Consider the following 9,407-nt stretch of genomic DNA (forward strand, 5'->3'; position numbering starts at 1 on the left):
AGATGCTAGAAAAGAAATATTTCTAGTCATAAATGATAAATAGGGTGAGAGAGAGAGAGAAAGTTTCTGATATACATAATTCAGTTAATAGAGGAAGAAGATTTCCAGTCATAAATGATAGGGTGATGCAGAAAAAAGTTTTCCATTTATAAATAATTACTCAGTTGACAGAGAAAGATTCAGTCATAAAAGATAAATAAGATGATAGAAAAAGAGTGCTTCCAGTTATAAATTATAACTAAGGTGAAAGAGAAAAAAATGTTTCAAGTTATAAATAGTAACTCATGGGACGGAGAGCCAGGTTTGAAGTCATAAAAGGTAAGTGAAGTTATCTGGGACACGTTTCTTTGTCTCCGTGTGTTGGCTGCCTCCCTGTGTTGTTTCTACTTATTAGGTAGAGCTGCTATGTCTCCCAGGCTTGGTCAAGCGGCCTCTTGTAGGAGGTGTCCCGTAGGGTCCTGTGGCAGAGCCCCCCTGACCACCGGAGCTGGGCACTCCAAGTGCACTCTCTGTGTGGGCTGTGGACACCTCCTGTTGCAGTCGAACCTTGATTGCTGTTGGCACCTCAATGGGAGGGGTTTACCCCCAGGCTGATTGGTGTGAGGACCAGTTGCAACCATTGTGGAGGACCAGCTGTGCAGGGGCTGACACCATGGAGCAGAATCTATTCATCAGGGCTCTGGTGCCTACTGAGTCCACCCCTTGAGTGTGTCCCTTATGGAGGAGGTTGAGTGGCATTTTGAAGTGGTCTGGAATTGTCCATAGGATGTGTTGGCTCTGGGGCATCTCAAGAGGTACAGGCCAAGGTGAGCCACCAACGATGCCCTGCCAGGGGCCACCCAGCATGAGCTACAAAGCAATCTGCAGAGAGCTACTACTGTGCTGGGCTCGGAGGTGCCCAGGAGCGGTCAGGCTGCAAACTAAGGCCAGCTAGAGCTGCCGCTAGAGCTGGGTCTGGGGCCACTTAGTAGGAAGTATGCAGCACGCTTTTAGGGAAGTTCTAAGCATAAACCAAGGCAGGCCATTCGTATGGAAAAGACACTGGAAGCAGCCTGGGTGAGGCTGCAAGTTGGGTGAGGTGGGGTCTCAGGGAATCACCAGGGCAAGGGGAACAGTGTTAGCCAGGTTATGGAGACTCAGATATGGTGCCCTCCTGCTGGCTCTGTGGGAGAGGGCCCAGAAAAGGAGCAATGGCCTCTGACAGCACTTCTGTCTGGGATAAAGCTGTCCCTCCAGCTCTCTCCCTCCTCCCATGCCAGACTACTTGGTTCCTCCTCATATGTCCCTGGTGCCCCAGCACTGGAGCTCAGAGCCAGTGAGTCTGAGTAAGTCCACACATGGGCCCTTTAAGAGGAACTGTCTGGGACTCCTGCAGCCCTTTGTCTCACTCAGCTACAACACAAGTTTGTTTATAAAACTAGAAGTTATGGGGAGTTCTCTTCCTGGCACTGGAAACCTGGGCTGGGCGTCCTGCTATGGAGCTGGGACCCCTTGCTCCTGGGATGGGGGGGGGGGGGTACTGCATCCAAGATATCCCTCCCTATTTTTATCCAACACACATGGGGGTGGGGCCAGCCCGTTCCTTGTCTCCACCCCTCCTACCAGTCTTGATGTGGTTCCTCTTTATATCCGTGGTTGCAGGACTTCCATTCAGCTGGATTCCAGGTAGTTCTGAAAGATGGCTGTTCTATAGTTTAGTTGTAATTTTGATGTGGTTGTGCGAGGATTCAAAAAAATGTTTCGATCATAAAAAATAACAGGCAATAAAAATAAAGGTATCCAAGCATAAGTGATAAGTCAAAGGATGAAGAAAAAAGGAAGCCAGTCATCAATGATAACTCAGGTTATAGAGCAGGGGTGGGAACCTCTTTTCTGCCAGGGGCCATTTGGGTATTTATAACATCATTCACGGGCCATACAAAATTATCAACTGAAACATTAGCCTGCTATATTTAGTCAAACATTTAATTAACTCACCCCTACTGCCTTGGCAGGGCCAGACCAAATGATTTTTCAGGCCTTATATAGCCTATGGGCCGGACGTCCCCCACCCGTGTTATAGAGAAAGAAGATTTTTCAGTCATAATGATAAATCAAAAGATATAGAAAGAAAAATTTTCAGTCATAAGTGATAAGATGATAGAGAAAAATTTTCTAGTCATAAAAGATAACCAACATGAAAAAACTTTCTAGTCATAAAGGGAACCATGAGGTTCCATCATAAATGATAACTCGGTCAATATAAAAATTTGTCAGTCACAAATGGTAACTCAGGCTATAGATGAAGAAGGTGTTCAGTCATAAGTGATGACTCAGGTGATAAAGGATATTTATAGTCACAAAACAAAATATTTTTAGACATAAATGATGACTCAGGTTATTACAGGTGAAGGTTTTCAGTCATAAATGATAACTAAGGTTACAGAGAAAAAAGATTTTCAGTCATAAGTTGTTATTCAGGTTATAGAGGAAGAAGGTTTCTAGTCATAAATGATAACACAAATGACAGAGACCATAATTGCTTCAGTCATAAATGATCTCAGGTTATATGAAAAGAATGATTCCATTCATAAATGATAACACAAGTTGGGAACAACATACCCAATAATAAGTTATCATTCAGATGAGGAAGGACAAAATGTTTTCAGTTATAAAGAATAATTCCTCAGCTTAAAATGAAAGAAGGTTTTTAGTCATAACGATAAATCAGGTGATAGTGGGAGAATGTTTCCTGTCATAAATTATAATTCACTAGAGGCCTGATGCAAGAAATTCATGCAAGGGGCTCGGCCCTCGCAGCCCGGGCTTCGTCCGGAAGGTCATTCGGCTGTGCGGTCTAATTAGCATATTTCGCTTTTATTATTATAGATGTGATAGAGAAACATTTCTAGCCATAAATAATAACTGAGGTGGTAAAGAACAAAATGTTTCAGTCATAAATAACTCAGGTAATAGTGGAAGAAGGTTTTCAGTCATAAATAATGAGGCAGGTTATAGAAGAAAAATGTTTTGTCATAATTGATAACTCAGGTTATAGAGGAAGAATGTCTCCTGTCACATTTATAACTCAGTTGACAGAGAAACATATACAGTAATAAATGATGATTGAGGTGAGGGAGCACAAAATGTTTTCCGTCATAAATGATAACACAGGTAATAGAGAAACAACATTTCTAGTCATAGATTATAATTCAGATGATAGAGGACAAAATGTTTCCAGTCATAAGTGATAACACAGGTTATAGCAGAAGGTTTTCAGTCATAAATGGTAACTCCAGTTATAGAGGGAGAAATATTCTATATTTATAGTCACAAATAATAACACAGGTGATAGTGACACATTTTCAGGTATAAATTGTATCAGATGATAGAGGACATAAATGCCAACTCAGGTTATACAGTGAGATTTCCAGTCATAAATGATAACTCTGGAGAAAGAGAACATAATGTTGTTAATAACAAATGATAACTCAGGTGATAAACATTTCTAGTTATAAATGCTATTTAAGATGATAGAGAACAAAATGTTTGCTGTCATAAATGATAACTCAGATGATTTTAAAAAAGGCTTTCTGTCATAAATAATAATTCAGATTATAGAAGAAGATATTTTTGGAATAAATGACAACTTAGGTGATAAGGGAAGAATGTTTCCAGTCATAAATGATAACTCAAGTGACCTGTTACAAATGGTAAATAAGGTGATAAAGAAACATCTCCCACCATAAATGACAACTCAGTTGATGGAGAACAAAATGTTTTGTCATAAATGATACATCTGATTAGTGTTTCCAGTCATAAATAATATCTCAGTTATAGAGTGAAAAGGTTTTTAGTCATAAAGGATAACTCAGGTGATAGAGAACAAAATGTTTTCAGTCATATATGGTAGCTCAGGTGAACTGGAGAATGTTCCAGTCACAAATAATAACACAGGTGAGAGAGAAAGAACCATTTCAGGTATAAACTATTATTCAGATGACAGAGGTCAAAATGTTCCCATCATAAATGATAACTCAGGCAACAGTTGGAGAAAGTTTCCAGTCAGAAATAACAAGTGAGGCGATGTAGAAAAGTGTCATTAATTAATGACATATCAATTGGTAGAGTACCAAGTATTTTTAATCATAAATGAAAATTCAGTTTATAGAGGAGGAAGGGTCTAGTTGTACATGATAGCTCAGGTTTTAGAGATAGGTTTTCAGTCGTAAATGACAACTCACATTAGAGGGAGAATGTTTTCAGTAATAAATAATAACTCAGGATATAGGAGAGAAAGTTCCTAGCCATCAGATGATAGAGGACAAAAAGGTTTTTATTTTTTAAATCCTCACCTGAGGACACAAAACGTTTTTAAACATGATTTTTAGAGAGAGTGGAAGGGAGAGAGAAAGATGGATCAATTGCCTCCCATAACCTGTGTATGTGCCCTGACTGGGAATCGAACCCACAACCTTTCAGTGTACATGACGATACTCCAACCAACTGTGCCACCTGGCCAGGGGGAGAACAAAAAAGTTATCAGTCATAAATGGTAACTCAGGTTATAGTGGAAGAAGGTTTTCAGTAATAAATGGTAAGTCAGGTTATAGAGTAAAAAGGTTTCCAGTCATAAATGATAACTCTGGAGAAAGAACATAATGTTTTCAATCATAAATGATAACTCGGGTAATAGAGAAACACGTTATTTAAGATGACAGAGAACAAAGTGTTTTCCGTCATGCTAACTCCGATGATTGAAAAAGAAGATTTTTCCATTGTAAATGGTAACTCAGGTTATAGAGAACATTTTTTGTCATAAATGACAACTCAGATGATACAGGAAAAATGTTTCCAGTCATAAATGATAACTCAGGTTATAGGGGAAGAATGTTGCCTGTCTTAAGTAATAAATAAGTTGACAGAAAAACCTTTTCATTCATAAATGACAACTCAGTTGATAGAGAACAATATGTTTTAAGTCATAAATTAGAGGGAGAGTGAGATTAAGTCATGAAATTAGAGGGAGAATGTTTCCCATCCTATATAATAAAAGGGTAATATGCAAATAGACCGAATGACAGAACAACCGAACAACCAATCAAAGCATAATACACTAATGATATGCTAAGGCTGCTCAACCGCTTGCTATGATGTGCACTGACCACCAGGGGGCAGATGCTCCAACCGGTAGGTTAGCTTGCTGCTGGGGTCCTGTAGATCGAGACTGAGTGAGATGGGCCGGACATGCACTAGAGCCCTCCCGCAGTCCCTCCCCGGCTAGATGATGGTACACCAGTGGGGTCCCTCAGCCTGGCCTGTGCCCTCGCAATCCGGGACCCCTCGGGAGATGTCAGAGAGCTGGTTTCAGCCTGATCCCGCAGGCCACTCACCTGAGGCAGCGCGAATCTCTCCTGATGGGGACTGATTGGGCACAAGCCTGTGGCAGGCACGGTGGGGCCGGGATGAGCGGAGCGGCAGATAGGAGCTGCAGGCGGCATTGCACTGCGGGTTTCGGCCCGATTCCTTCAGGTCACCCAGAGGGACCCCACCCATGCACGGGACCTCTAGTCATACATGAAAACTCAGGTAGTAGAAGAAAAAGATTTCCAGTCATACACGTTACTTCAGGTAATAGAGAACAAAAAGGTTTCAGTAATAAATGGTAATTCAGATTAGAGGGAAAAGGTTTCCAGTCAAATATTGTAACTCAGGTGATAGAGAATAAAATGTTTTCAGTCATAATGATAATTCAGCTGATTGGGGAAGAATGTCTCAAGTCATAAGTGATAACTCAGGTGATAGAGACACAACATTTCCAGTCACAAATGATAATTCAGGTGACACAAAACGTTTTCAATAATATGATAACGAAAGCTTTGGAGGAAGAAGGTTTTCAGTATTAATATAATTCAGGTTATAGAGAAAAAATTATGAGGTACTTGAGAAACAAAATTCAAGGTCATAAATAGTAATTCAGGAAATAGAACAAAATATTTTCAATCATAAGTAGTAACTCAGGCTATACAGGAGGAAGGTTTTCAGTCATAATGACAACTCGGGTTCCAGGGGAAGATTTTTCAGTCATACAAGATAACTGGTGATAAAGCAAGAATGTATTCAGTCATAAACAATAACTCAGGTGGAAGTAAAATATTTCCAATCATAAATGAGAATTCAGGTGACAGAAAACAAAATGTTTCCAGTCTTTGTTTTATAGAGAACAACTGTTTTTAGTCATAAATGATAACTCAGGTTATAGAGGAAGAATGTCTCCTGTCCTAAATCAAAACTCAGGTGACAGAGAAGCAACGTTTCCAGGCATAAATGATAATTCAGGTGATTATACACAAAGTGTTTCCAGTCACGTGATAGCTCAGATTTTGGAGGAGGGAGGTTTCTAGTCATAAATAACCCAGGTCTTAGAGAACATGATGTTGTCAGTCATAAATGATCTCGGGTGACAGAGAAACAGCATTTCCGGTTAAAAAGGATAATTCAGCCGAGGTTTTCCGGGAGCCTCGTCATGGTGACAGGAGTCACAGCCAGTGCCCCCACGAGAGCCATCGCTTCCTTCCACGGCCATGAGTGGTGCCTCCCACAAGGAGGCTGAGCCTCCGAATGGAGGCCTCACTGGCCTCGGTGGCAGGGGCACGTCCTCGTCACCTTCAGTCCTGGGTGTTTACTGCCCTGAGCCATTTCCACAGCAGGTGAGCAGCTTCGCCCCAGTGCAGGTGTGACGGCTCGACTCAGCGATGCCCGTTCTTGCTCAGAGCACAGGGGTGGCGGTGTGGGGGCAGCTTTCTCCCTGTGGGGTGGCAGTGGGGGGGCTGCTTTCCCCCTGGGAGGTGGCAGTGTGGGGGCAGCTTTCTCCCTGTGGGGGAGATGGCAGTGTGAGGGCTGCTTTCCCCCTGGGGGGTGGCGGTGTGGGGGCTGCTTTCCCCTGGGGGGTGGCGGTGTGGGGGCTGCTTTCCCCTGGGGGGTGGCGGTGTGGGGGCTGCTTTCCCCTGGGGGGTGGCGGTGTGGGGGCTGCTTCCCCCTGGGGGGTGGCGGTGTGAGGGCTGCTTTCCCCCTGGGGGGTGGTGGTGTGGGGGCTGCTTTCCCCTGGGGGGTGGCGGTGTGGGGGCTGCTTTCCCCTGGGGGGTGGCGGTGTGGGGGCTGCTTTCCCCTGGGGGGTGGCGGTGTGGGGGCTGCTTTCCCCCTGGGGGGTGGCGGTGTGGGGGCTGCTTTCCCCTGGGGGGTGGCGGTGTGGGGGCTGCTTTCCCCTGGGGGGTGGCGGTGTGGGGGCTGCTTTCCCCTGGGGGGAGGTAGTGTGGGGGCAGCTTTCTCCCTGTGGGGGAGGTGGCAGTGTGGGGGCAGCTTTCCCCCTGGGAGGTGGCAGTGTGGGGGCAGCTTTCTCCCTGTGGGGGAGGTGGCAGTGTGGGGGCTGCTTTCCCCCTGGGGAGCCGGTCATCTGCCTTGGAAGCTCCTTGTATCCCACTCCTCAATCCCACAGGCCACACCTATTCAAGGGAGGCTGGGGAAGCGAACGATCAGGGGTGGGGTTTTGGGGAGCACCGTCTCTGCCATGATCTTGCATCTCCACCTGCTTCCAAGCCGCCTCATCTTTCCCAGGGTTAGGGCCATCAGCTCATCATGATAGCCCCCAGGGCTACCAACCCAGAGTAATTTTCCCAAAGTTAGGCACTGGCCTTTCCACGCCTCCCCTCAAAATGCACAGCCCTGTGCCAACTCCCTCTGGCCTGTGCAGAGGGGCCTGGGGTCTCCTCCGTGGCTGGGCCAACAGGAGCTGGTGCGGCTAGAACCTCGTACAGTTGGCAGCTCCCTGGAGCTGAATGTGGCGTATCCCCTGCCCCTGGGTCATTAGGATTGACACACTTGGCAGTCCGGGCCATCCCAACAGTGGGTCCTAGCCTGGGGATGAGAGCCATCCTAGTGGGGAAGGCCAAGTGGAACCCTCAGAAACCAACCCCACATGGGGAGCAGCGTGTGGGGGGTACACCTATTCTCAACGTTCACTCACGACCTGGCCCTGCAGAAACCAAGGACCCTGGCAGGACCACAGACGCCCTCAGGTTTGGCTGACCAGTGGTTCCCTCGGCATGTCCCTGCCCCTCATGGCTGCAGTGCCCCAGGGGACTCAGAAAGGACCAGGTGTAGTCACACACATGGCTCACGCTCCCCTCCCTTGCGTCTTATGACCCTCTGAACTTGCTGGGGACAGCGCTCTGGTCTGCATCACCAGTGGGGAATGAGTGGCCCAGCACAGGAACATGGTTACACCCACCCCTTCACAAACCTGACTCTCACAGGCAGGGCAGTGGGAACATCTAGCCTTGTCAGGCCTGTGCATCTCAGGGATTGACTGCATCCCAGAAGGTGCCCATGACAGCCCGCGCAGGTTCTGTGTCCTCGCCTGGGGCCCCAGGCATGACCCCCTCTTCATACCTTGGCCCTCCCATCTCAAGCAGAGGCCTCCTCTGGAAGGATGCGTGGGTGTGGGAATGGCCTATGTCCCTTCTCTCTACACAGGTCTGGTGAGCTAGGTCCTGAGGAGGCAAGTTCCCATGCCTTGCCCCACCCCGTCCCCTGCAGACACATACATACACATGCAAGCTCATGAACAAACATGGCTTGTAGGGAGGATGGAGGGACTGCAGGGCCTGAACAGGGACACATGGCCGGGCTGGCCACCTCTGCTGACCATCTTTCCATCTGGGGCCTTGGTGAGCCCTGAACTCCCTCCATCCCATCCCACAGAGTGGTGTCGCCCTCTAGTGGCCCATGGGAAGATGTGTCAGCTGCACCCACAAACCCCTAGAACCCACTTTCTGGGAAATGGGTCTAGGTCTGGTGAATGTTACCAATCCCCCCACCCACCCCCAAATCTCTCATCCTCTGCCGGCAGAGCCTGGGCTCTAAGGCCCTGCCCACCCCATCTTTCTGGGCTCTCTTCCCCATGCCTGCCTCCCTTGCTGTCTATCTCATTATCCACCGTGCCCCGCCCCAGGCTCTCCCTTTCCTCCCCAGACCCCTTCCTTCCACCTGGGTACCTGGACATTGGGCATTTCAGCAGCAAACCTGTGAAATGAAGTTGTTTCATGGTCCCTGCCTACTCCTGCCCCAATACTAGGGTGTGGAGCATCCCACCCCCTTCTGTCCTGGTACCCAGACCCCACCTTACCCCATTATAGGGTCTTTAGGAAGCCACAGATGGCAGATGGCAGAGTGTACCATGGCCTTGGGGGTCCTCCACCGTGCAGCCTGAAACCCTCCCCACAGCTGTGTGTGCAGTTCCCATACAAGAGGCACAGACTCTTCTGCCTTATCCCCAAAGCATAAAACAGGCTAAAAGTTAAGTAATCGTGTGAGCAAATTTTAAAAAATATTCAGAGCCTGGGAGAGATAAAAGAAACAAAACAAGAAAA

The sequence above is a fragment of the Myotis nattereri genome, assembly GCF_964212035.1.
Source record: "Myotis nattereri genome assembly, chromosome: 4".
NCBI classification, from domain to species: domain Eukaryota; kingdom Metazoa; phylum Chordata; class Mammalia; order Chiroptera; family Vespertilionidae; genus Myotis; species Myotis nattereri.